This window comes from Cervus canadensis, chromosome 5, assembly GCF_019320065.1.
Source record: "Cervus canadensis isolate Bull #8, Minnesota chromosome 5, ASM1932006v1, whole genome shotgun sequence".
NCBI lineage: Eukaryota > Metazoa > Chordata > Mammalia > Artiodactyla > Cervidae > Cervus > Cervus canadensis.
In genome coordinates, this window is record NC_057390.1 from 22,355,861 (window position 1) to 22,361,453 (window position 5,593).

General features: G+C 41.6%; 1 non-coding gene across 1 annotated transcript; it reads right to left on the reverse strand.

The window, feature by feature from the left end:
* Positions 1-1,535: 1,535 nt before the first annotated feature.
* Positions 1,536-1,654, reverse strand: LOC122442710. Its single transcript, XR_006269706.1, has one exon. It is a non-coding gene; the product is annotated as a 5S ribosomal RNA (ribosomal RNA).
* Positions 1,655-5,593: the final 3,939 nt, after the last annotated feature.

A 5,593-nucleotide genomic window follows, 5' to 3' on the forward strand; every position in this document is an offset into this window, starting at 1 on the left:
TTTTTTTTTTTTCTGATGACTTGTATGTTTTTGTATCAGGAAACCTACTGATGTTAATGTCTTAATGTTAACTGTGTCCTGTTTGTAGTTTGCGTTGTTTACCCATGTAGGGAAAAAATAGCATAATCTTTTAGATTTTACAGTGATTTATTTATTGTGTTTAATTTTTATTGACAAAGTCAATCATTCCCTAGTAATTCGTAAGAAAACAAGTCATCTATCATCATCACTTTCCTTGAAATGAGTGTATTTTCATCTTGAATCCATTTATTCAATACAGCTGTGAGTCATCCCTGGTAATTTTTTTGTAGGTATGAAGTCACAGAGATAAACTTGGAAGCATAATTTTTCTTTAAAACCATGTTTAGACCTGGAAGCTAATCACAGAGAGCCACGTACAGACTACATTTCAGTACTTTAGATTCATATCAGGTCATCAAATTTATTTTGTTTTACTATATTGGCTCTCTCTGCTACCTTAGAATTATATATAACTTATGCTTAAAATCATCACCAGAAGTCAGTAAAACATTTTTTTGACATTAGAGTTTTCTAAATTTCATATTATTTTTAGTACATTATTAAAATCTAAAGACTGTTTGTTATTTTATGTCCTAACTAAACTTTAGACTATTACCATTTTGTCTTTAAAGATTTATTCAACATACGCCCACTTTTCTGCTTTTCCAAAAGCCCCAATATTGTATCCCAATTCTTTTCCAGTTTCTTACATACAGTTTCAAGTTCTTTTTCTGTCTTTTTGTACAAGTCTAAGTGACTTCCTCAGAACTTCCTCCTAATTCTCTCCTCAGTTGAGCTCAGTCTATTATTGAATTTAGAAGTGTTTTATATCAATTTTTATATTTTATAGCCACAAGTTCTAATTGGATCTTATACATTGCTAATTGGTCCTATTTCACCTTTTCTTGCATTTGTACCATACCTTCTTTGGCTTTTGGGTGAATATCACTCCTTCATTTATCTCTTATAGCATCCAAAAGAGACTGATTTTCTTTCTTCTCCCCAGGTTGTTCCATAAATGTGCTTTTAATCTGGAGTGACTAAATGTGACATTTTTGTGTTTATTTTTTGCATATTCCTTTGAATTTGTGAATCGTGCAAAGTAGTTCATACAGAAAATTGATTGCATTAAAGTCCAATGTACAGTTTAAAGAACATTTTTAAAGTAAATGCCCATGAAAACAATCAAGAAATGGAAATATACCTTGAGTCTCTCTTGTATTAAGTCAGAGTGGAAAAGAAGTTTCTTCAAAGCATGTGTAACTAAAGAAATACTCTTCTATGAGTTTGGGATTTTCTTGAAAGTCTGATATAGAATAAACATTTGAAAGTATTTCATGTGCCATTCAGAAAAATATGTTATAGAGTTCTATATATTGTTTTATTTATTTTTTTTTCTTTGCGGTGCAGGCCGCGCAGGGGGTGGGGGTGGTGGTGGGGGTGGGGGTGGATTGGGGGCGGGGAGGCTGTGGGGCGGGGGAGGGGGCGGGGGCTAAAGGAGAGAGAAGGCAAAAAGCCTACAGCACCCGGTATTCCCAGGCGGTCTCCCATCTAAGTACTAACCAGGCCCGACCCTACTTAGCTTCCGAGATCAGACGAGATCGGGCGCGTTCAGGGTGGTATGGCCGTAGACGGAGGGGGCTGCCTCCAGGCGCCCTAAGAGCCCTGCGCCGCGCCTCCCTTTCGGTGTGACCTGCCTGCCGGTCTGGCCAGCCGGCCGCACCTCTCCACGGGCTGCGCTCTGTACTTGAGCCGGACGACCCGCGACTCCGGCCGGCCGACGCCGCCCCGCCCCCGCACGCCGTCACCCCCTGCCAACACCCGCCTGGCCCTCCGGGCTCCCGGGACCCTATATATTGTTTTAAACTAAAATCTTAAAAATTTTAAGTGTCCCCATCTCTTTTGTCTCTCATTATCTTTCCCTCTTGCTGATTTTAATCTAAGTTCATGGTGGGTGCTTTAGAATGAATATTTGTAGACTTAAAGGTTTAGACAAAATTATTAATTCAACAGATTGTAATCATAATTTTGTAATAGAGTGTGACCCTAAGCAGGTCTTAGCATGTGGCCATTGCTGTATGCCAATATCCCCCACCTCATCACCAGGTAGCAGTCACACAAGACTATTAGTGGTCCAACTCAGCCTTGGGTCAGCACAGCAATGGGCCCCTCCACCAAGTGACCGACTGTCAGTGAGTGATCCTTAGTGGGCCCATCAGTCAATGGTCGGTGGAGTGGTGGTTGGTGGTCATCAGGCAGACAGAGAAGTAAGAGGTGGATGGAAGCTGGCCTCTCTGGGGCCCCCAAACTCACTTGCTGGTCTGAGGCCAGGTGAACTCGGGGGCCTAGGTAACAAGCTGGGTGCTGCGTCTTGCAGGGCTCCAGATCCCTCATCAAAGCCACCACTGGCTCTGCCCAGGCCTTGAGGCAGCGGTGAACCTCTCCGCATCTCAGTCTCTGCAGCCTAAAAGCAGTGGCAGTCTGCCTGGGTCACAGTCTGCGGGAACTGCCCTCTTCCATATAGGTGGCCTGAGGAGCCTGAGGGCCAGTTGGGTTGGGCACCTGGCTCCCTCAGTGATGACACCTGGACAGGATCTGGGATCCTGGTCCTGAGGGCACCACCAGCTGAGATCTGCCTCCTCTCAGCCAGGACATAGACCTCAGAGGGTGTTAGTTGTGCCTTGCGACCTGGCCCTTTCTTATCAGGATAGAGAATAACATTTATTTGATAGAGATTTACAGGAAGATAGTGATCTGACCATGACCTGGCCTCAAGAATAAAGGATCTGACACCAAGAAGTTTGCAACAACTAACCATGCCCCTCTGTTACCTTTCTATAAAAGGGCTTTGCTGAAAGCTTTCAGGGAGTTTGGAGTTTTTTAGGCATGAGCCACCCATCTCTTTTGCATGGCCCTTAATAAACCTTTCTCTGTTCCAAATTCTGATGTTTTGATACTGTTTGATCTCACTATGTGTCATGCACATGAACTTGCATTTAGGTAACAGTTGGAAAACAAGCATGTAGTAAGAAGGATATAAGATAAAGTACTTGCTGGACATTCTTCACAGATAATACAAGGAAATCATATGGAATGATCTCTGTTCCTTGCCTCTGACAGTAGCTTCAAGACTGCAATTAATTGCATTTGCTCATGTCCCAGAATCGCATGACCAGCAAGGGGGTATGTGGCTGGGCGGGGGGGTGGGGGGAGATGACAACTCTGTATATAAATATATACAGACCTGAGCTGGGAGCAGGGCAGGTATGCTGTATTTAGCTCAGTCACAAACATTTAAACCACCTTATTTTGCATACTTACACTGTTGTACCCTTTATCTTACTGGTGATTAACATGAAAACTGCTCCAAGACCTTGGATTTCTTTCTAAAAGAATGAACTCTCCTTGCCTGGCTCCCTTCTCATTATTTTAGAAATCTTTCTTTTTTTTTTTGGAGCTTCACTTTGGACTGTGGTCTGTGTGCAATTCCATTGCTGAGGGTACAAAGAGAAATTGGATATCTTGGCTAGGGTGCTGAGCAGTTTTGGTTAGTGAGCTTGGTCTTTGCTTTTCCTTCTGAAATTCTTTTTAAAACCTTGTGCTCGTTTTCAGTAGACCTATTTATTGTGTTTGTATGGGTATCCCCAAGACCTCTGTAGTTCTTTCCAATTCAGTGTGGAATGCTTCTCCAGACAGATAATCAGCTTCAGATGTTGAATGTCCCTATTCTACCTGCCCCCGACCCAGCAGCTCTTCCCAGTTAGGAGAGTGAAATGATAGGTAAGCACACGGGTTTTGGCTGTGACAGTGTTCTTCTGTAGTGGAGGATTTCCCTTGGTGTGGCTATGCTCGTAGTTCTCTACCCACTTCAGAGGATGTGATCTTATTTATCAGATACTCCCCTCTTTTCTTTTTGCTAAATCTTTTAAAAAAAAATCATTGGGGATTATTATTTCTAGGCAATTAAGATTAATAGTTTTCCTCCCTCAACTTTGCTTCTCACTCTGGAAAAAGCCAGTGGTAAGCCATGGCAATTTTTTGACTCTTAAGTTACTAAGTTGATCCAAGACTGCTTCTTCAATAAAGGAATTGCCTGCATAGTTTCTCCTAGCTTTCTGTTTACCCTTCCATTAACAAGCTGGAGAATTATTAATGAGATTTTTAAATATATGTGCACTTATCCTCACCTCCCCTATGAATTATTTTTGAGAACAGATTTGGGGAAAGAGTAGCAAACCCTGGAATCTTCTGCCCTTATTTCTCCCTAATGATCATTTTCCAAAGATTATAGTATGGAAATTTTTTTGTTGTTGTTAACTGCTAGTTCATAGTAACTATAAGTTTACATTTAAAAACTTTTGAGGAAGAGTGTCAGGGAAAGGACCCCAACAGAAGAGTCTATGATTTAGCTTTACTTGATTATGTGAACTATCAGTTTTGAGTGGACTTTTAAACATGTGCTTTTGTGGCATTCAGCATAAATGTCTGACAGTACCAGTCATCAAAATTCCAGAAATGTGACAATGAGACATCTGAGAATGACCTTGATATCACTCGCCGTCATATAATTCCCTCACCTGTGATATGATGGGACATGGCAAAAGAGATTTACAGATGTAATTAAGTTTACTAATCAGTTGACCTTATTTTCTTAAGACAGGGAGGTAATCTAGGGAGGCCAGACCTAATAAGGTGAGCCTCTTTAAAAAACAAAAAGTTTTCTGTGGCTGGTGAGAGGAGAAGTCAGAGAGATTTCAGGCTTGAAAAGGACTTGATGGGCCATTGCTGATTGGCAGCTGGAGGAGTCCAAGTGAGAAGGAATGCAGGGTAGTATCCAGAAATCAAGAATGGCCTCTAGCTGACAGCCAGCAAGGATAAAGGAACTTCAGATCTACAACCACAGGAGCTGGATTTTTACAAGAATCTGAGTGAGCCTGGAAGTGGATGCTTCCCCACAGCTTCCACAAAAGAGCCCAGTTTGGCCAAAACTTTGATTTCAGCACTGTGAGACTCTAAGCATGCAGCCCATTGAGCCCACCCGGACTTCTGACCTACAGATTTGTGAGTGAATAAATGGGTTTTGTTTTATGCCTCTAAGTTTGTGGCAATCTGTTCTGCAACTGTGAAATATGAATTCAAGGCACATTCAAAACAGCCTGCAGGGAAATGTGCAAGGCACACACATATCCTTGTAGAAATAGTTTAATGTCCAAAAGATGACGCCATTTACCAGATTTAAGAACCTGTTCATTTTTCCATGTGATCACATTTACTTCTACTCTTTTCTAACTTCCAACTGTCTTTCTGAATCTGTTAAGAACTCCCCTGCCACTTAGCTCTTAGTCTGATCCACCAGTCTCTATTTCCATCAACCCTCTGAATAGATTTGTACCTCACTAGGATCTGGTCCCATCCTTTCTCCTCCCATTTTTGGCCCTGGCCATCCATCTGTGTTGCTTATTCTTTTTTTCTGTGCCATGGCTCTGTTGAATAAAAGGGAGTGCTAAGTTAATTTCATTCCTTTTCCATAAGTTTCATTCCTTTTAGAAATAATTAATTTTGTATTCTGACA